General features: G+C 40.8%; 1 long non-coding RNA gene across 1 annotated transcript in view; it reads right to left on the bottom strand.

Annotated features, from left to right (window-relative positions):
• Positions 1-12,536: 12,536 nt before the first annotated feature.
• Positions 12,537-23,893, bottom strand: part of LOC129634269 (uncharacterized) — an 88,175-nt gene continuing 76,818 nt past the window's right edge. The window contains exon 4 of the long non-coding RNA XR_008705499.1: positions 12,537-12,718. This is a non-coding gene — a long non-coding RNA (uncharacterized LOC129634269). The remainder of the gene's footprint in view (positions 12,719-23,893) is intronic.

The raw sequence follows: 23,893 nt of genomic DNA, 5'->3' as shown, positions 1-23,893 counted from the left end.
TCTTTACTGCTGGGCCGCTGGGGAAGCCCTCAAGAAAAGGTACATTCTTTTATATGTAATACTATGAAGCCACTAAGAGTAATTATTAAGATCACTGAGTAATAAAGAAAAGCTTCTGTCCTATGATGTGAGAAAGGAAAAGTAAAAATATATGTCTTATATGATTACAATAGTAAAATACTTGGGTAAAATACAAGGGTAAAATATTTATGTACAGAAGATATGGAAAATTAATAATTAAGTTGCTATGGGATGAGGAACTTGAGGGTTTTTTTTTAATTTTTATTTTATACTGCATTGCCATTATAGTACTGCTGTGTGTTCCATGACTACTTTAAAATATTGCCTGTCCTTTCTATTTGAAAGAAGACAGCTCATAGGAATTGTTCCATCCACTGAAAGTCCTAATATAAAACCACTTTGATGATCTCTGACCATTAAAGAAAAATCTAATTTGTATTACAGGGCCATCCTGGCTAGTCAAGAGATCTTAGGCAGGAAATCGGAATCCAGTGAAAGGAAACCACAAAAGGCAATATGACAAGGGACATTCCAAGCTGGATGCAAGAAAATGAGCTAAGTCCAGAATGAATGGCCAAGTGCAGGATGGGAAGAGGGTGTTGGCTTATAAGACGGTTACACCTGGAGAGGCTCAGAGCTATGAACACTGACAACTTTGTTAGCTCATGAAGAATGATGAGATTAATCTGGGTCAAGGGTCCAGAGTGGAGTCACAGACATACATTTTCATCTATTTTAGAAATAGTCTGGGTTCCTATTATACAGAGTGAAGTAAGTCAGAAAGAGAAAAACAAATATTGTATATTAAGGCGTATATATGGAATCTAGAAAAATGGTACTGATGAACCTATTTGTAGGGCAGAAATAGAGATGCAGCATAAGAATGGACATGGCTGGGGTGGGGGTAAGTGTGGGATGAATTGGGAGACTTGCATTTGCATATATACACTACTGGGCTTCCCAAACGGCTCAGTAGGAAAGAAGCCACCTGCCACTGCAGGAGATGCAGAAGATGAGGGTTTGATCCTTGGGTCAGAAGATTCCCTGGAGAGGAGAATGACAACCCACTCCAGTAGTCTTGCATGGAGAATCCCCTGGACAGAGGAGCCAGGTGGTCATAAAGATTCAGACATGCCTGAATAGCTGAGCACGCATGCACACATATACACTACCACGTGAAAAACAGATAGCTGGTGGGAACCTGCTGTATAACACAGGGAGCTCAGCTTGGTGCTCTGTGATGACCTAGAGGGGTGGGATGAGGCGTGGAAGGGAGGCTTGAGAGAGAGGAGATATATGTATGCATATATCTGATTCACTCCATTGTACAGCAGAAACTAACACAACATTGTAAAGCAATTATCTTGCAATTAAAATAAATTTTAATAAATAAATAAATACAGTCTGAGTCAAGCGCTGACCCAAGCGTTTGCTGGGCTGCCCCAGAGAAGGCACTGATCCAATCTTCCTGCTCATTCTCTCATCCCTATTCCCAATATGCTCCAAAGCCATGCCTGGTTCCATGGGCAGAGTTTTGACCGCATTACATAATTGCTGTATGAATTGGCTAGTGCCGCCATAACAAAGTAGCACAGGCTGGGTGGCTTAAACCACAGAACCAGTCTTCCCAGCTCTGGAGGTTAGACGCGTACAGTCAAGAGTTGGCAGAGATGGTTTCTTCTGAGGCGTCTCTTCTTGGCTTGTAGACGGCCATCTTCACACCATATTTTCACATGGTCTGTCCTCTGTGTCTGTGTCCAAATGTCCTCTTCTTAGAAGGACACTAATCATTTTATATTAGGACCCACCTAAATGACCTCATTTTAACCTGATCACATCTTCACAGACCTTACCTCCAAATACAGTCACTTTGTCAGGTACTATGGATTGGAACTTCAACATAAGAATTTTGTAGAGACACAATTCAGCCCATAATGGTTGTCATGCTCTGTTGTTCAGTCACCAAGGCATGTCTGACCCTTTGTGAACCCATGGACTGCAGCATGTCAGGCTTCCCTGTCCTTCACTATCTCCTGGGCTTTGCTGAAACTCATATCCATTGAGTCAGTGATGCCATCCAACCATCTCATCCTCTGTTACCCCTTTCTCTTGCTGTCCTCAATCTTTCCCAGCATCAGGGTCTTTTCCAGTGAGTAGGCTCTTCCCATCAGATGGCCAAAGTATTGGAGCTTCAGCTTCAGCCTCAATCCTTGCCATGAATATTTAGGGTTGATTTCCTTTAGGATTGACTGGTTTGATTTCCTTGTTGACCAAGGGACTCTCGGGAGTCTTCTCCAGCACCACAGTTCAAAAGCATCATTTCTTCGGTATTCAGTCTTCTGTATGGTCCAACTCTCACATGCGTACATGACTACTGGAAAAGCCTCACCCCAAATCCCTGAATAAACCAAGCAAATGAACCACACAGGAGAATGTTCATCATCTTGTGGGTCTGTTCAGCCAGTGGGCAGATAATAGGAGATTTGTGGGGCATGCAGGGTGATCCTGATTCTGTTCTTGAGTCACAGGTGTCTGCAGCCAGTATGAGCATTCTCATCACATACACAGAATGGTAGAGAAAGTATTTTCTTTCTAAAGTAGAATTTAATATCTCGTTTCAGTTCCCATTTTGACAGACACAAACATTCACTCTCAATAGATTGAGAAGCATCTTTGTCGGTTGGGTCATGTCTCTCTTGTGTCGGGGAACAGTCAGAAGATGCCAAGCTTTGCTGGGGAAGGAGGTGAAAAAGATCTATCATCATCCAATCTTCACAGATTGTTGCTTCTCATTCTGGAAACTGGAGGCCAAGTCACTGCCTTCCTCAGCCATGTTGTCATCATGTCTTCATGGTATCCTGAAGAACATCCTAGGATGTTCTTCTGGAATCCTAGAACATCCTACAGACCCTGTGTGCTTGGAGACACCAAGAACTCTCACTTTCCATTAGGGGCTCTGGGAAATCTGAGGCCCCCGGTAGGGGTAGGGGCAGAACCCAGGTCTTCTCTTTCAAGCCTATGGAATCCTAAGACCCAGTCTAGACTCCAGGATACACGGCACCATATTTAGGGCTCCCAAGCAGCTGAGTTCTCCCTTTCATCACCTGACTGTCGCTTATCCACATAGTCCATAAGCTTTCTACCTAATCTGACGGCAAGTTTGCCTGACTCTTTATCTCTTCAAAATAGCCTGAGGTTTATGCCTTCATTTCTTTGCAGTTTAGGATTTTGAAGATAAACTCTTATGTTTTCCAGTTCCCAAAGTATTCCTCTTCAAAATCCATTTTGAAACTCAAAAGCCTGAAATTGATTTCTTTATTTTCTGGGCTCTGCAGTAACAACTCCAACCCAAGGCAGTGGGTCCTTTGCAGTCTATTTTGAGTGGAGAAGAGCCATAAGGTTAAAAAAAAAAAAAAAAAGATATGAAGGAAAATACACCATCAAAATAATGTCCTACTAGCTACTTTAACCAGTGAGGAAAACATGTGGTCAAATTCATCTAAAACCCAACAATGTTGCTAACTATGAGTTCTTAGGCATGATCTCTACTGTGGAGAACAGGGAAATAAAAAAGAATCTTGAGGCTTTACAGATGCAATTCAATTGCTCACCTTCTTACTTCCTGGCAAGGTTGTGTCTGTCAATGGCTGGAAACTCTATTTTTATTTTTATTATCTTTCCAACTAACCCATCAGCTATTGCACATCCTAGCCCAGGGCTTCTCAAACTCTAACATGCATGCAAGTAACCTGGAGAGCTTGTCAAAATGCAGATTTGAGTTTAGCAGATCTGCAGTGAAGCCTGAGATTCATTATCTGTAAAGCACTCCAAGGACAGGAAGTATATACTTCCTATTACTTATGTTGTCAAAGGGTCCCCAAGGATGGAGAATTAGATTCTACCATGAGTTTTCAGCACAGAGTCAGAGCAGACGTTCCAAACTGGAGCCTCTCCTCAAACTTCCAGTCCATAGATGGTGAGTAGCACCAAGGTCATCTAAAGAAGCTTCAAAGTCTTCTAGAACAAGAGGCCATGCCTTTGAACATGGACATAGCTCCCAGGATGTTGAATACAATACTCACCTTTAGCTCACTCAGAAGCAATCTGCCAGAATGTTCATATTCAGAGAGGTATCCCTAAAGTTACTTGCTACTATCCCTAAAGTTACTCTGAGAGGTGACAGTTGGGGCAGCAACAGCATACCCAAGAATTTGATCTAAACAATGACTTCTCAGAATATATATAGGGCTTCCCAGGTGACACCAGTGGTAAAGAACCTGCCTGCCAGTGCAGGAGACCTAAGAGATGTGGGTTCAATCCCTGGGTCAGGAAGATGCCCCGGAGGAGGGCATGGCAACAGACTCCACAGAGTGGAAGTGGAATAGAATCCTATGAACAGAGGAGCCTGGCAGGCTACAGTCCATAGGGTTTCAAAGAGGCAGACACAACTGAAGTGACTTAGTACACATGCATATATATATAAGGGCTTCCCTGGTGGTCAGACGGTAAAGAAACTGCTTGTGATGCGGGAGACCCGGGTTCGATCCCTGGCTTGGGAAGATCCCCTGGGGAAGGAAACAGAAACTACTCCAGTATTCTTGCCTGGAAAATTCCATGGACAGAGGAGCCTGGTGGGCTACAGTCCATGGGGTTGCAAAGAGTCAGATGTGACTGTGAGACTAACAGAGACAGATATATATGTACATACACACACACACATAGATATGTATACACATTGGAATATTGCTCAGCAATAAAAAAGTGAAATAATTTTTTCAATAATTCATGTTGTCATTTGCAGCAACATGATGGATCTAGAGATGATCATACTATGTGAAGTAAGCCAAACAAAGACAAATGTCATATAATATCACTTACATGAGTACTCTGAAAAAATTATATTAATGAACTTATTTATAATAGAGAAGTAGACACACAGACATAGAAAACAAATTTATGGTTACTAAAGGTGAAACGGGGGGAAAGAGGGATAAATTAGAAATTTAGGATTAATATATACACACTACTATACATAAAATAGATAAACAACAAGGACTTACTGTATAGTATAGGCAACTATATTCAATGTCTTTTAATAACTATAATGAAAAAGAACATGAAAAAATGTGTGTATATGTATGTATATACATATGTGTGTGTGTGTATATATATATATATGTATATATATATATGGGCTTCTCTGATGGCTCAGAGTAAAGAGTCTGCCTGCAATGAAGGAGACCTGGGTTTGATCCCTGGGTCAGAAAGATCCCCTGGAGAAGGGAATGGCAACCCAAAGCAGTTTTCTTGCCTGAAAAATCCCACGCTCAGACAAGCCTGGTGGGCTAGTCATTTATATATATAAACTGAATATATAAACTTTGCTGTACACTTGAAACTAACAAAACATTGTAAATTAACTATACTTCAATTTAAAAATTAAAATTAAACAAATAGTTCAAAACGTAGAGTACCAGGGGCCACTGCCTATACTTAGAGCACAAATATTACAGAAGCTTTATTTCAACTGCAATTTCTCCATATGTAGCTTACCCTGCTAGCATGTAAAATATATATAATTTTTATTTTTCTGTTTTGTTCATGCTGTTTGCCCTCTGTCTGCAAGAACCACCCAGACTCTCTGTTTGCTTAGTTCTTTGTGGTTTTTAATCTTCAAGTCCAGCCCCCCATCACTTGAGTTGTGTCTCTTGCCAAGGGAGTTTTGATACAGGGGCCGTGCTGTAATTTTTGTTTGTTTCCTTTTACATCATATTAGGAGCTCCTTACATAAATCATTTTTCTCCTTTCTCGCCACCTATTACAGCGCATCATGTAAGGAAGAGAACAGTAACCACTTGAATGAATGAGTGACTTCCAATTTCAAATCCTGTCAAGAACAGATCAAGGATCTGTTCCTCCACTATGTTCCTCCACCAGGGTCTGAAGAAGAGTCAGAGATCATCATGAAATTGGGTTTTGTCACTAATGAGAGTAATTAAGCGCTAGGACTATCTACACAAAATGATGCACTTTGTACCTCCAGTGCTCAGAGTCCGGCAACTACAGAGAGGTAAAGACAAACGTATTTCTGCTGCCCAAGGTTTCCGGAGGAAACTCACTGCATCCTACAGATCACAAGGGGAGGCCCAGGGTGATTATTACCTTTTGAGAATGGTGGATTCATCCCTGCAAAAGTCAGTTCCAGGTTTGTTCCTATTAATCCCCTGCTTGATGAGAACGGCGGGGCGCACTGCTAATGGTTTCTGGTTGCTTGTGGGCTGATGTGAAATGCATGTGATAATTAGCTAACTAAATGACTTCTGTTCTCATTATTTTTTATATAAAGCAGTTTTATAAGGATGGCTTTTTACAGTGATTTCTGGTCTAATTTCTCATTATCACCATTGGAAAAAATAGATAATATTTTCTCCCCATTCTCTGCAATATCTCTCCCACTCACCACTCTTGACACCTTCCATACTCACCCATGTATAATCTACTGCATGTTAAGCATGAGACCCTGGGGTTGCCTCAGTCTTCTCTTTTGGATCACTGCACTATCATGACTGTTGGATTTCCTCCTGGATATTCAGATAAGTGCAGTTTGTTTGTTTGTTTGTTTATGACTCTAAATGTGGAGCGGAACACGAGTGATTTATCCAGAGCTTTCTGCTACTATAAACACTAAGACTTCCACCCCACAGCATGTTAACATCCCAGATGTATGACATGAGTCGCTCTCTGGGAATTGGCCCATCTGTTCTAAGTCTCAGCCACCTGATGATTATACAGAAGGAGCAGCGTGGAGCCTTTGTCCCGGAATGGCTATTAGGTTTTAGGGCTTTACAGATCCCTGCATATGCAACCTGCTCTGGAGAGCTCCCTGTAGGGTTTTTATAGTGTTTTGTGTTGTGTTCAATGAGCTTCCTTGGTAAAGAATCCGCCTACAATGCAGGAGACCTGGGTTCAGTCCCTGGGTTGGAAAGATCCCCTGGAGAAAGGAATGGCAATACACTCCAGTGTTCTTTCCTGGAGAATTCCATGGAGAGGACTGAGCAACTAACACTTCCATTTTCTTTTCTTTTCAATGGGTTGAATTTGTACCTCCTTTCTAGAAGCAGTTTCTTATTTTTGAACAAATCAATGGGCAGCCTTATATGTGAAAATTCCTAGAGAATGCTGTGAATTGGATTATAGGACTTTACCTTTCTGTAGCTCAGCTACTTCATCAACATAATAAAACATTCTCTTGGGTTCATTTACTTGAAATGTGATCAAATGGATACTGCTATATGGTAGATCAAGATTCAACAGTCATCCTCAGTTACCATGGTATAATTTGTTAAAGATGACCAGAGATCCTTTGGGCTTCCCTGGTAGCTCAGCTGGTAAAGAATCTGCCTGCAATACAGGAGACCCTGGTTTGATTCCTGGATCTGGAAGATCTGCTAGAGAAGGGATAGGCTACCCACTACAGTATTCTTGGGCTTCCCTGGTGGCTCAGTTGGTAAAGAATCCGCCTACAATGTGGGAGCCCTGGGTTGGGAAGATCCCCTGGAGAAGGGAATGGCTACCCCTCCAGTATTCTTGCCTGGAGAATCCCTTAGACTGTATAGTCCATGGGGTCACAAAGAGTCGCGGACATGACTGAATGACTTTCACTATCAGAGATCCTTTGACACTTCTTCCCATGACAGGTAGGGGTCAAATTCTCCATTCTTTCATTTGAGTTGGGCTCAGTGACCTACTTTACCAAAAGAATTATACTTTTGCGACTTCTGAGGGCAAGATATAAAACACCTTTCAGCTTAGGCCTCTTGGCTTGCTCACTATCCTTCCTGGAGGGCGCCAACCATCATGTAGAGTCTGACATTCTCACCCCATCATGCATTCAAGAAGCTCACGCTCACCATTTGGAAGGTCACATGGAAGGAAAGAGAAATGCTTAGCTGGCCCCTCATGACCTCATGACTGTAGTCCACCAGGCTCCTCTGTACATGGGATTCTTCAGGCAAGAATACTGGAGTGGGTCGCCATCTCAGTTCAGACACCAGACATGTGACTAAAGGTGTACCATCTTGGATGTTCAGCTCAGAGTTTTCAGATGACTTTAGGTCCAGTCTAGCATTAGAGAGCCAAAGCAAGAACCATCCAGCTGAGTCCTATTACTCTGTAGCCACGGGAAATCAGTAGAGTATTTGTATAGGCCACTAAGTTTCAGATGATTTGATTTGTTCCAAGAGGTAGCTAGAATATATGAGAAAACAACTCTGTTTCCTTATGTATTAAACAGAAATATCTATGCTGAACTGCTGTGATTATTGAGAAAGTTTAAGTATAAACTGGTAAATCCTTAGCACATTACTTGGCAAGAGTAATATCTTTAGATCAGATATTCATCCCTGGTTTTTTCAGCTGGGGTAGGTTTTGGTGGCATAACATAAATCATAATGACTTACTGGGGCTTCCCATGTAGCTCAGTGGTAAAGAATCTGCCTCCCAATGCAGGAGACAGTGGTTCGATCCCTGGGTCGGGAAGATCCTCTGGAGAAGGAAATGGCAACCCACTCCAGTATTCTTGCCTGAGAAATTCCATGGACAGAGGAGCTTGGTTGGGCTACAGTCCATGGGATCACAAAGAGTTAGACATGACTTAGTGAGTAAACAACAATATTGGGGAGGGATTCTCCTGAATAGCAGGACAGTCATCTGAATGCCCGAGGAGGCACTCAGTAATATCTAGACTACCTGTAGCTTAGTTCAAGTCCACCTAATGTCTAGTAAGCTGCTGCTGTTCCCACCAACATTACTATATTCATTCCTGTATTAATCCAGCTTATAGAACTTAATTTCCTGATTTACTGTCTGCTTTCCCCTGACACGATGAACAGTCTTCCTAGAATCTCAAACCATTTGACTGGGGCTTTGAAAATATTCCAAACCCTTGCCAATCCCAGTTCCTTTTCTCTGGAGTCTGGACTTTGTCCAAGCAGCTGCTGTCCAGAGTCTTAACTCATGTCAGAAACAGTGGCTAGAACCAAAACATCACTAACATTGAATATCGCCACTCCCTTTAAACTAATAAGGAAAAAGGAACAAAACCAAACCTTGTATATGAGGGCAATTCAGAATGAGCCAAAGATCATCTCCCTCTGGGCAGCAGTGAACATTTATTAGCATTACCCCAATAACTCTAATAATGATTTCTAATATTCAGAGAATAACTCAACATGATCTATGTGCAACTTAATCTTATGAGCTACATTCTAGTCTTACGCATATTGCATACAGAAGAAATGGTGGACTGGGGCTTGAGAGAAGGTCCCAAGACACAGGAGTGAGGAGAGTCAGGATTCAAACTCCTTTAGCCACTGGACTCCAGAGCTTCAAAAAGCACTAGCCCCACACCTGGTCTTGCCAGTCCTCCTCCAGTCTCTTTGTTTTCTTTGCAATTCAAGGACGACAACTTAAATGCATCATGACCCATGCTGTACGTGTTGTCATGGAGTTGCAGCAAAGAAAGTGAAGTGGGAGAGGATGATCACGTCCCAAGTCTCAGGCAAGTGTGAATTCTTAGTTTTGCCAAGGAAAGAATTCAAGAGCATGCCATAGTAAAATGAAGGAAGGTGTACTCAGAGAGAAACACATCCCATAGATACAGTGTGGGCCATCTTGGAAAGCACCAGGGTATATGGGCTTATGAGTTCTTATGTGTGTACATGCTCAGTTATGTCCAATTTTTTGTGACCCCATGGACTGTAGTCCACCAGGCTCCTGGGATTCTTCAGGCAAGAGTACTGGAGTGGGTTGCCATGCTCTCCTCTAGTGGATCTTCCCGACTCAAGGATCGACTCAGGCCTCCTGAATTGCAGGTGGATTCTTTACTGTCTGAGCCACCAGGAAAGCCCTCATTGTACCTTGGTACCATCCAAATGGAGATGGTTTTACTTAACATTTTAATTAACTATAGTATAGAGAGCCATGTAAGTCTAGACTACACCCCATCCTTTAATTAACTCCATCCTAACTGACTGTTTCCTCAAAATCAGGTCCAATGAGACTCTTTAGCACCACCTAACAATCTTTTCTCTACTTCCTCAATTAGAGAGGTATAGCCTGACTCCTTCCGTTTCTTTCTGTTGGATCAGTTACATTCTGTATATTTGTGTACCTCTCAGTAGCACTCCAGGCTGATTATACTTGGCCTCTCCATAAGCCATGACAGCTCATGACCATCCTTTATTTAACCCTCAGTGTTCCTGAGTTCCCAATGTTTGGTCTGAGTCAGCTCCTTCAGCCTTGGGTAAGAAAAGCTAGATGACTTCAAAACAATCTTCTCCCTAGGCTAACTTGTCCAGGAGGTACTTAGCACATCCTTCTACATGATGTTCTATTCTCTCAAATCACCAGGAGCTTATCCTTCAAAACACTTAGAAGAGTTGCTATTTTCCAAGTATAGTTTTACTCATTTGATTAAAAACTCTCTCCCCTCTTAAATTCCATAGGGCAGAGTTCAAGCAAATTTTTTATATCTCATGCCTAGAATGATGTCTGGGATGAAGCAAAGATGCAATAATAATATTTTAAGTGGATGAATACTGCATGCATAGCTGGACTCATACAGACCTTTGTTCATACTCTAGTTCTCCACTTAAAATTGCAATGCAATTTTAAGTAAGCAATTTGCTCTTTTACTAGAATTCATCTATAAAAAGAAATGAAAAAAAGAAAGAAGGAAAGAAAACAAGGAAGAAATAAGGATAATAAAATTCCTAATCACACAGTTTTTCTGTGAGGATTAAAGGGGAAGATATAATTAAAGTGCTTTGAGAACAGCGCCTGTTGTCATGGTTTAGTCGCTAAGTTGTGTCCCACTCTTTTTCGACCCCATGGACTCTAGCCCACCAGGCTCCTCTATCCATGGGATTTCCCAGGCAAGAATACTGGAGGGGGTTGCCAGTGCCTTCTCCAGGGGGTCTTCCTGACCCAGAGAGAGAACCTGTATCTCCTGTATTGCAGGTGGGTTCTTTATCGCTGAGCCACGGGGGAAGCCCATGGAGCCCAGGGCCTGGAAGACAATAACTGCTCAGTGTCCTCACCTCATCTAGTGTGCATGTTTCATCTTAGGAGGAAAATCTAGAGAACATGATAAGCCCAGCATCACACAGTTTATGGCAGAGACTGCCTTGTATTTTTCCCATATCAGAACCTTCTTTTCCTCATTGCTTTTCTAAATAACATACTCAAATTCCCATTTGGACAAGATTTCTCTGACTACAATGTGTGTGTGTGTGTGTGTGTGTGTGTGTTGGGTACAGCCCTCTCAAACCCCTTTATCAAACCACACCCTAAATAATACTTTCTCACCTTAGTGGAATCTGATGTCCACTGATCCCATACCTATAAATGGAAGCTAGGAAAACATGATACAATTCACATATTATTTATAAGGTTGAGTGGGGGAAGGTTATTATAATTCTAACTCACTGTTTTGCTCCATAAATTAAGTCAGACAGTACCGTGGATTTGCTTTGACATATTATAAAACACTATCTATGTGTTTGTATTATTGTATTAATAATACAAGCTTGTCAAGCCTGGATGTGCCGCATACATGCCTTAGGGTGCAGGCTGTTTAGTAAAAGACATCGCTTCTGCATGACACCTGTGTGCAGTGCCTCGGTCACCCGCGTGTTTTCTCTCCCTTCACAACAAGGGCTTCTGAACTTGGGCTTGTTTTACAGGAATCAGAAATAATAAGAAAGCAGCAAGAGAGAGGTCCGTGGGGGGCAGCTTTGGCTGGGAGGCTGCGAGTCTGTAATTCACAACTCCTTTTCCTGTGACGAAAGCAGCTGACTGACTGACAGCCTGGGGAGGGAGCCCTTTTCTGGCTGGTTCCCTGAGCTTCATTTACTTCTGTACTCTCCCTGTAAAGTATTCTTGCCTGGAAAATTCCATGGATGGAGGAGCCTGGCTGACTATAGTCCATGGAGTCTCAAAGAGTCAGACATGACTGAGTGACTAACATTTTCATTTTCTCCCTGTAAAAGAAGGGAGAAGAATATTTGGTCTGAGATGCAGAAGAGGTTTTGGAAAGCTTATCTCCCCAGTGCTGATGGCTGCCTACAATTATAGTTATTCATCATGGTCTGAGCGGAGCTAGAGACCTGACTCTAATTTCTTAGCTTAAGTAGAATTTTCTCTCCCAAGCCTGACTTATTGTCTCGTATTTTTAAAGGGGGAGAGAGCATCCTAATTGAATCAAGGCTCAGTGTTACAGACTGTATGTTTGGGACTCCAAGAACTCATATGTTGCAGCCTTAACTTCTAAGGTAACAGTATTTGGAGTCGGAGCCTTCGGGAGATACAGTCTGATGAGGTCATGAAGATAAGCATCACATGATGACATTACTACTCTTATAGAAAAGACAGCAGATGAGATAAATAGAGAGAGAGAGAGAAAGCTCTTTCCCTTCAAAAAGCACAGACAGGGGAAAAGCCATGTGAAGACACAGTGAGATGGTGGTTGTTTATTGCAGAGAAGAGCCTCAGAATGAAACCCACCTTGCTGACAACTTGATGCTGAATTTCCGGCCTCTAGAACTATGAGAAATTTCTGCTATTCAAGTCATCCAATCGATGGTATTTTGTTATGGCAGACCAACCTCCCCCAAGATAGTAAGTTATAGGCCACCACCTGATGAAAGAGATTAAAAAGGTATTACTTTGGTGACTTCAGAGGAAACTGGCTACTTGGTGAATCTGGCAAAATGTCCTTTTATTTATCAGCTACAGAGGGCTAGGCCAGGTCCAGAGGGGTAGGATTTTTTGTTTGCTTTTCATTAGCACTTCTTTCAGCTGCCTTACAGTCAAGCTCCTCCAGATTCAAAGCTGTGAGATGAAAATATCTCCTGCCGTATCAACAAACAAGAAATGTCACAACCATCAAAGATTTCTGCCTCCAAATGTGAATGAGGGCTCCCAAAACTGCGATCCAGCAGATGCTGCCATTCCCCTAAGTGATTGCTGAGGAGCAAGGGGAATGCAAGAAGCAGCCATATGCCACTCCTTAAGGTGAACACGGAAACAGGATTTGGTCCCAGATAGTTGAGGTTCGTGAAAGGAATGAATTCAGTGAGCCTAGAGGCTTGCATCTTCCTATACATAGAATGCTAAATTCCTTAGCTGGATATTTGACCTTTGATGTTCAGACTGTCTGCTCCCTTTGTTGCAGACTTGCATACGGCCTTTCTCAGAGCTACTGAGATGCTGTCTCCTGGGCTCAGAGTCCAAAACATTCCCACTAAATAGAATAACTCTCTACTTTCAGGTTGTGACTAGTTTTTAGTCAACAAAGCTCTCTTAATGACCTCAGACTCCAGCAGAGGCCAGTACAGTCTCACATTAATTTTTGCCATTTTTAAACCCCTGTGGGTGGTAACTTTCATTATTATATTAGTCTTCATGTCCTTCAGATCACCCTGGAATCTGAAACTGAGCATGAAGACAAATTAACTGATCATTTCCTTAGATCCTTGCAGTTAATCTTTCGGTCCATCTTTGACTCAGTTCTTCAAGAGTATGGGTCCAACTGGAGTTATAAGCCCCTCAGCCTGCACTTTGGTGCTTTTATTTTCCAGAAATGATTAGGGACTTTGACAAAACCTCAAGTGCTAATATTTGCCCAGCAAGAAGAGTGAAAGATCCACGTCTAAAATTAGAGAAGTCATATATTTTAAATGGGTAATCAACAAGGTCTTACTGTATAGCACAGGGAACACTGCTTGATGATATGTGGCAGCCTGGATAGAGGGGAGTTTGGAGGAGAATGGATACAGGTATGTGTATGCCTGAGTCCCTTTGCTGTCCACCTGAAGCTATCACAACATTGTTAATTGGCTATACTCCAACACAAAATAAAACGTTTTTAAAAAGTTTAAATGTAGCTCAGCCATCGCTCAGTCTTCCCAGAACTCAAGGCTCTGGGTTTGTCAAAATGAAAACATTAAACAGTCTCATAGAATATTTAGGCTCTCTCTGAAAATAAATGAGACTCGACATATTTCCCAGCCTCTTCATAACTTGGGAAAGGATTTTTAAATACATCTTTCTTGACACCAGCTGTTCACAAAGTATAAACCAGCAACATCAGCATTGTGTGAAAATTCATTAGAAATGGAGAACCTCACATCACCTCAACACCGATCAGAATGGCCATCATTAAAAAATCCACAAACAACAAATGCTGGACAGAGTGTGGAGAAAAAGGAACCCTCTTGCATTGCTGGTGTGAATGTAAAATAATACAGCCACTAGGGAAACAGTATGGAAATTCCTTAAAAAACTAGGAATAAAACCACCATATGACCCAGCAAAAACACTTCTAGGCATATATCCTGAGGAAACCAAAACTGAAAAAGACACATGTACCTCAGTGTTCATTGTGGCACCATTTACAATAGCTAGAATGTGGAAGCAACCTAAATGTCCATCAACAGATGAATGGATGAAGAAACTGTGGTACATATATATGGTGGAATACAACTCAGCCATAAAAAGGAACACATTTGGGTCAGTTCTAATAAAGTAGATGAACCTAGAGCCTATTGTACAGAGTGAAATAAGTCAGAAGTTCAGTTCAGTTCAGTTGCTGTCGTGTCCGACTCTTTGCGACCCCATGGACTGCAGCACACCAGGCTTCCCTGTCCATCACCAACTCCTACAGTTTACTCAAACTCATGTCCATTGAGTCAGTGTTGCCATCCAACCATCTCATCCTCTGTCGTCCCCTTCTCCTCCACCTTCAATCTTCCCCAGCATCAGGGTCTTTTCCAATGAGTCAGCTCTTTGCATCAGGTGGTCAAACTATTGGGAGTTTCAGTTTCAACATCAGTTCTTCCAATGAACACTCAGGACTGATCTTCTTTAGGATGGACTGGTTGGATCTCCTTGCAGTCCAAAGGACTCTGAAGACTCTTCTCCAACACTACAGTTCAAAAGCATCAATTCTCCAGCACTCAGCTTTCTTTACAGTTTAACTCTCACATCCATACATGACTACTGGGAAAACCATAGCTTTGACTAGATGGACTTTATCCATAAATCTGTTCTCTATGTCTGCATCTCCACTGCAGCCCTGCAAATAGGTTCATCAGTACCATACTTCTAGATTCCATATATATGTGTTAATATATATAATATACATATTATATAATAATATTATTATATAATATATTATAAGATATAATTATTATACTAATATTATTATTAGTATATATATATTAACACATATATATGGAATCTAGAAAGTTAGTACTGATGAACCTATTTGCAGGGCAGCAATGGAGATACAGACATAGAGAACAGATTTATTGATAAGGACCAGGGGGAGGAAGAAGAGGGTGGGATGAATGGAGAGAGTAGCATAGAAGCATATACAGTACCATATGTAAAATAGATAGCCAATGGAAATTTGCTGTATGACTCAGGGGACTCAAACCAGGGCTCTGTAACAACCTAAAGGGTTGGGAAAGGGTGGGAGGTGCAAGAAGGAGGGGACATTAGTATACCTACGGCTAATTTATGTTGATGTATGGCAGAAATCAAACCAATACTGTGAAGCAATCATCCTTCAACTAAAAATAAATACATTAAAAAAAAATATGGAGAAACTCAGATCTCATCCGAAACCTGCTATGTCAGAAATTCTGCAGGAGGAACCCAGTGATCTGTGGTTTTCAAGACCTCCTGGAGAATCTAATGCACATTCAACTTTGAGAACTATTCAACTGTTTATTCACCCTATTTGTAAGCATCTCTAGGATCATTATCACAGTCTTCCTGCCCAGGTGATGGGCTCTGGTTGGGTCAACTGTTTTCAAGCTTGGGGCTGCTGATTCCTATTTGATGAACAAGATATCATTTCTCTCCACTTGAATGTGAATGAGGAAAGCTGAGGTCTGGATCGCTGCTGACAATCTTACATGAGGAGGAAAGCCAGTGGGAAGACAAACTCCACCACAAAGGAGCATACGATAAAATAATGGAAGGGAGAAAGATGGTATTGATGACCCTATTTGCAGGGCAGCAATGGAGACCAGGACAGAGAACAGACTTGTAGAAACAGTGGGGGAAGGAGGGGGTGGGACAAATTGAAAGAATAGCAAGGAAACATACGCACTACCATATATACACTAGACAGCAAGTAGGAATTTGCTGTGTGACATAGGGAGCTCAACCCAGTGCTCTGTGACAACCTACAGGGGTGGGTGGGCTGGGAGGTGGGAGAGAGGCTCAGGAGGGAGGGGACACACGTACACCTGTGACGGATTCATGCTAATGTGGGGCAGAGACCAGCACAGTATTGTAAAGCAATTATCCACCAATAAAAAATAAAATAAAAGAATAGTGCTGAAGTGGACCTAGATTCCTGATACATTCATGCCTGAAGTCTGAATTGCTGCTAGAATTTCTAATTAAATAATACAGTAAATTCTCCTTATTCCTTAGTCAGTTAGTTAGAGTTGGCTAAGAGTTAGAGTTTTCTCTTATTGGCACCCCCAAAGCACCCTGACAAATAGTGATAACAGAGTCCAATTAGGAGGCCATTGTAGAACCCAGGGAACATGCAGTGTTGGCTTAGAGCAAGGAGGTGGTAGAAGTGGGAATAAAGATAAGTGAAGAGTTCCTACATATTTGGAAATAAGAAGCTAATGAACTTAATTTTGAGTGGGAAAAGCTTTAGACTAATATAAGAATCAGAAACAGAAATAAACCCCAGGTTTTTTGTAGTTTATTTATTTATTTGGCTGCATCAGGTCTTAGTTGCAGCATGCAAGATCTTGCTTTGTGGTGTGGCGTGGGCTTAGTTGCCCCACAGCATGTGGGGTTTTAATTCCCTGACCAGGGATTGAACCTGCGTTCCTTGCATTGGAAGGTAGATTCTTAATTAGCAGACCACCACAGAAGTCCTAACTCCAGATCTTTTAATCTGGGGAGACTTTACTAGGGTCACCCCTCTCCCAGCCTCCGTCATGTGTCTTACCCCCATGCCCCATTTTTCATCTCTACTATAATCCTCTCTCTTAATTTGTCTTTAATCCTTTCTTTATATCTCAACCTCACCTTTTATCCATTTCTGGCTCACATTATTTTGCTACCCTTCTCAGATTTACCCCATCTCATCTTCCATTAAAAATATTCAAGCAAATATACATAAATAAATCAAACGTTAATAATCTAAACAAAGAATTCAAGGAATATACTTTCTTTTAATTCACTAATGCAAACATACTTTTTAGGCAGCACTTATGACTGAAGTCTGCATATGCTGAGATAAGAAAGAAATGAGCTTATCCTCTATATTTTTATGATCAAGAACACAAACATGTGTCAGCAACCTTTGCTTCTAAAGGTTCATATAGTAAATGTCTCTGTGTGTCATGCTATCTGTTCCAACTACTCAACTCCACCATTGTGGAGTAAAAGGAGCCATAGACCACATGTAAATGAGTGGGTGTGGCTGTGTTCCAATAAAATTTTATTTATAAAAACAGATTGCAGGACAGATTTGACCGTGGCTAGACAGATTGCCAGAAGAAATATCAATAACCTCAGATATGCAGATGACACCACCCTTATGGAAGAAAGTGAAGAGGAACTCAAAAGCCTCTTGATGAAAGTGAAGAGAGTGAAAAAGTTGAGGAGAGTGAAAAAGGTTAAGGAGAGTGAAAAAGTTGGCTTAAAGCTCAACATTCAGAAAACTAAGATCATGGCATGTGGTCCCATCACTTCATGGGAAATAGATGGGGAAACAGTGGAAACAGTGCCAGACTTTATTTTGGGGGGCTCCAAAATCACTGCATATGGTGATTGCAGCCATGAAATTAAAAGACGCTTACTCCTTGGAAGGAAAGTTATGACCAACCTAGATAGCATATTCAAAAGCAGAGACATTACTTTGCCAACAAAGGTCTGTCTAGTCAAGGCTATGATTTTTCCAGTGGTCATGTATGGATGTGAGAGTTGGACTGTGAAGAAAGCTGAGCGCCGAAGAATTGATGCTTTTGAACTGTGGTGTTGGAGAAGACTCTTGCGAGTCCCTTGGACTGCAAGGAGATCCAACCAGTCCATTCTGAAGGAGATCAGCCCTGGGATTTCTTAGGAAGGAATGATGCTAAAGCTGAAACTCCAGTACTTTGGGCACCTCATGCGAAGAGTTGACTCATTGGAAAAGACTCTGATGCTGGGAGGGATTGGGGGCAGGAGGAGAAGGGGACGACAGAGGATGAGATGGCTGGATGGCATCACTGACTCGATGGACGTGAGTCTGGGTGAACTCCGGGAGTTGGTGATGGACAGGGAGGCCTGGCGTGCTGCAATTCATGGGGTCGCAAAGAGTTGGACATGACTGAGCGTCTGAACTGAACTGTACTGAGACAGATAGCTAGCCCCTGATTTAGACAGATAGTAATAAGAATGTGAGGATGCAATATAGAGGAGACATTAATAGAATATTTTTAAAGTTGAACTGAGTATTTGCCTAGAACCTCTTTACTGACCTTGAGATACCCAAACCCTATAATGAATTTATAGATAAATTTACAAGGAACTGACTCTTCACAATGTTGAATCTTTATTATCTACAAGAAATGTGCCTTTCCTTTGTCTCAATTCTTCTTTTATGTCTCTCAGTAGGGTTTTACTATTTTCTTCCAACAGACACTGAACATTTTTCCAGCTTCTTTCCAGATTGTTTATCTTTATATTGCTCTTGTAAATAGGATCTTTCCTGAATTTGACTTTCTGACTTTACTGTTTGTGTCTAGGAAGCAATTGATTTTGTATATTCATTTTTTAACTGGACGACTTATACACTCTCTTACTGTCAAAATAGTTTATCAGTTGATTCTCTTCCCAAATATAAAATCATATCATGTCAAATATTAATAAATTTGCCTCAATTTTTTTAATACTCAATAATTTGCTCCTTTTCTTATTGTTCTGATTAACATTTCAAGATAATTTAAACAAAAGATGGTTTATTTCCTTATTCTAATGATAAGACTTCTTACATTTCATTTATCTGTCATGATAAGTGATTTACCTTTGATTTCATGTATATGTATCAGATTAAAGATTTATAAATATATTTCAAATTTACTGAAGTTTCATTGGTAAAATAAATAAATATCCCAGAAGTAGATCCTCGTATAAGTGTGAATTAATATAGATACATGTATTCATGAAATCAATGGAAAATGATGGATTATTCAGTAACTGATACTAGTGGAATATTATCCATCACCAGAACATGTATTTGGACCTCCATCTTATACCATTTCCCAAAGAAATTCCCAGTGAAATAAATATTCCAATGTACAGGTAACATAGTATTGCTAGTAAAATATGTTATTCATAAATTCAATATATGATAAAAATGGATTTTTACCAAAGTTTTTTTCTTTCAGTGCAGACACCAGAGATAACAGATGAAGGATTCATGTCTTTAATACCCAAAGAACATTTGCAAATTTAACAGAACATACATAGAACCCAATAAAAATTTTGAGCTTCCTGCTGCAACATTCAGAAACTCTGTCAGCATCCGTTTCCCAGGAAACTCAACCCACAACAGTGAAATACAGATATTTTACGATGCATCGTTTGTAGTGACAAAATGTGGAAACAATGTGAATTCCAATTATAGGTTGAATATTTTTATCTTATATCCATAGCATAGAATATTATACCAGAAATAAAATGCCTAGAGCTGCAGAAATTTATGTGGATAACTTTGCACTAGGTATTTTGCTGAGGGAGATAAGTAATATATAGAAAATAATGCATATTATAAAGATATTTTGATCAAATAATGTCAAAACTCATAAATGATATTTGTGTATACAAATTTATGTATACGTCCTGAGTCTGTATGTGTATATGTTCATACACATATGGTTGTATGTAATTACATAAACATGAGCAAAAATTAGAGAGAATCTGCGCTAGGTTACTATGTGGGAAAGATAAATGTGGAAGGGGACAGAAGAAGAAAGAAGCAAGTAAAAAATAAATATTAAAAATTAAGCTTAGTTCATATGTACTATTTTTTAGATTCCACATAAAAGCGATAATATATGATGTTTGTCTTTCGCTGTCTTTACAAAAGAGATATAGAAAACAAATTTACGGTTACCAAGGGGGAAGTAGGGATGGGGGAAACTGGGAAATCGCAATTGACATATACACAACACTATATATAAATATATAACTAATAAGAACCTACTACATACAGAACTCTATTCTTTCTGTAATGACTTTTATCGGGTAAGAATCTAAAGAAGAGTTGTTCATTGTTCAGTAGCTAAGTCGTGTCTGACTCTTTGTAATTCCATGAATTGCATTACACCAGGCTTCCCTGTCCCTCACTATCTCCCTGAGTTTGCTCAAACTCATGTCCATTGAGTCAGTGATGTCATCCAACCACCTCATCCTCTGTTGTCCCCTTCTCCTCCTGCTCTCAATCTTTCCCAGCATCAGAGTTTCTCCAGTGAGTCAGTTCTTTTCATCAGGTGGCCAAACTGTTGGAGTTTCAGCTTCTGCATCCGTCCTTCCAATGAATATTCAGGAATGATATTATTTAGGATTGACTGGTTGGCTCTCCTTGCAGTCCAAGGGTCTCTCAAGAGTTTTCTCTAACACCACAGTTCAAAAGCATCAATTCTTCAGCACTCAGCTTTCTTTATAGTCCAATTCTCACATCCATACATGACTACCAGAAAAACCATAGCTTTGACTAGATGGACCTTTGTTGGCAAAGTAGTGTCTCTGCTTTTCAAAATGCTGTCTATGTTTATCATTGCTTTTCTTCCAAGGAGCAAGTGTCTTTTAATTTCACGGCTACAGTCACCATCTGCAGTGATTTTGGAGCCCAAGAAAATAAAGTCTGTCACTGTTACCATTGCTGCTGCTGCTGCTGCATCACTTCAGTTGTGTCCAACTCTGTGTGACCCCATAGACAGCAGCCCACCAGGCTTCTCTGTCCCTGGGATTCTCCAGGCAAGAACACTGGAGTGGGTTGCCATTTCCTTCTCCAATGCATGCATGCATGCTAAGTTGCTTCACTCCTGTCCCACTCTGTATGACCCTATGGACAGCAGCCCACCAGGCTCCTCTGTCCACAGGATTCTCTAGGTTTCCATTGTTTCCCTATCTATTTGCCATGAAGTGATGGGATTGCCATGAAGTGATGGGACCGGATACCATGAACTTAGTTTTCTGAATGTTGAGTTTTAAGTCAACCTTTTCATGCTCTTCCTTGACCTTCATCAAGAGGCTATTTAGTTCTTCTTTGCTTTCTGCCCTAAGGGTGGTGTCATCTGCATATCTGAGGTTATTGATGTTTCTCCCGGCAATCTTGATTCCAGCTTGTGCTTCATCCAGCTGGACATTTCACATGATGTACTCTGCATATAAGTTAAATAAGCGGGGTGAAAATATACGGCCTTGATGTACTCCTTCCCCAATTTGGAACCAGTCTGCTGTGCCATGTCCAGTTCTAAATGTTGCTTGTTGACCTGAATACAGATTTCTTAGGAAGTAGGTCAGGTGGCCTGGTATTTACATCACTTTCAGAATTTTCCAGTCTGTTGTGGTCTGCTCAGTCAAAGGCTTTGGCACAGTCAATAAAGCAGAAGTAGATGTTTTTCTGGAACTCTCTTGCTTTTTCTACCATCCAGCAGATGTTGGCAATTCGATCTCTGGTTCTTCTATCTTTTCAAAATCCAGCTTGAACATCTGGAAGTTCATGGTTCAGGTACTGTTGAAGCCTGAATTGGAGAATTTTGAGCATTACTTTGCTAGCGTGTGAGATGAGTGCAATTGTGGGATAGTTTGAACATTCTTTGGCATTGCCTTTCTTTGGGATTGGAATGAAAACTGACCTTTTCCAGTCCTGTGGCCACTGCTGAGAGGTATGAGAATGGAGGTAGAAATATGAGAAATATGGTAGTACTAACCAAAGGATTTACTTAGTGTGGATAATGTTTGTAAACATAGAAACCTGAAAATAAATGGTCTTCTAGTGTATGGTCCAGGGGGTTCTTCCCAGGTGGCACTAGTAATGAACCCACCTGCTAATGCAGGAGACATAAGAGGCATGATTTAGATTCCTGGGTTGGGAAGATCCCTGTGGAGGAGGTCATGGCAGCCCACTCCAGTATTGATGCCTGGAGAATCCCATGAACAGAGGAGCTTGGTGGACTACGGTCCATAGGGTCACAAAGAGTCATACACAACTGAAGTGACTTAGCACATACAGTAGAGAAGATATTTTTCTTCTAGGTCTACCTTTTAAATTGCAATTTAAATCCTCTGTCACATGGATTAGTTATGAGACAAGAGAGAAGCTAAACTCTGCTAATTAATATTTTTCTATTCTTTTTCCTTTTATTACCTGCAATTCTTGGTTACACATTTAAATTATTTTATTATTTGATGCATGAAGACTCACGGTAATTTGATCTTCTTTGCGTCTGTGCTTTTTATCATGCTAAAGCTTTTTTTGTCATTTATTTTTGTGTCTTGGATTTAACTTTGATTGATACTCATTTGGCAGTGCCATGAGACATGTGGGATCTAAGATCCAAGACCAGAGATGAACCCATGCCTCCTGCATTGGAAGCTGTGGAGTCTTAACCACTGAACCACCAGGGACATCCCTTCTTCCCATTTTCTGCATCTTGTAAGCCAGGGTTCTTAGTATTATATTCAAGTCTTTCCATCTATTTGTCCCTCCCTGCTTTTTAGCTTTATCTCCATCACTTCCTGCCTCAAAGTTTCTGTTTCATTTATGGAGTTACTATAGCTTACACATTTATCATACTGTTTTATGCTCCTGAACCTATACCCACATTTCAAATACTTAACTCTCCTTGCTTATTTTCTGATAAATCTAATTTGTTCATAAAAACTCAGATCAGAATTTATATTCCAAGAACACTTTTATTAAAGTATAACTTACATGTAGAAAACTACAAATAGTGAGTGTAAAGCATGGTAATATTCACTTACAGATTGAAAAAAAAAATCATCACATAATCCACTGTAGACAAGGTAGAAATTTATTTGCTTGTGAGATCACCCCTTTCTGCATTCTTAATTGCTGTCTTGCTCCCTTAAGGTTCCACTCTCCTAATTTATCACCATTAGTTGGTTTTATTATTTTTTTTTTGCAAATTTTTACCATTTATATGCATGAAAAGATATTGTATGGGACTGTACTCAATATTATGTAATAATCTATAAGGGAAAGGAATCTGAAAAATAAATCTGTCTATACACACACACACACACACACACATATCAGTCAGTCAGTTCAGTCGCTCAGTCACGTCCAGCTCTTTGTAAACCGTGGACTGCAGCACGCCAGGCCTTCCTGTCCATCACCAACTCCCAGAGCTTGCTCAAACTCATGTCCAATGAGTCGGTGATGCCATCCAACCATCTCATCCTCTGTTGCCCGCTTCTCCTCCTGCCCCCAATCCCTCCCAGCATCAGGGTCTTTTCCAATGAGTCTGCTTTTTGGATCAGGTGTCCAAAGTTTTGGAGTTTCAGCTTCAGCATCAGTTCTTCCAATGAACACCCAGGACTGATCTCCTTTAGGATGGACTGGTTGTATCTCCTTGCACTCCAAGGGACTCTCAAGAGGCTTCTCCAACACCACAGTTCAAAAGCATCAATTCTTTGGCGCTCAGCTTTCTTTATAGTCCAACACCATACATGACAACTGGAAAAACCATACCCTTGACTAGACAGACCTTTGCTGGCAAAGTAATGTCTCTGCTTTTTAATGTGCTGTCTAGTTGGTCAT

This window comes from Bubalus kerabau, chromosome 19 (assembly GCF_029407905.1).
Source record: "Bubalus kerabau isolate K-KA32 ecotype Philippines breed swamp buffalo chromosome 19, PCC_UOA_SB_1v2, whole genome shotgun sequence".
Classification (NCBI taxonomy): domain Eukaryota; kingdom Metazoa; phylum Chordata; class Mammalia; order Artiodactyla; family Bovidae; genus Bubalus; species Bubalus kerabau.
This window is presented reverse-complemented; position numbering and strand designations above follow the sequence as displayed.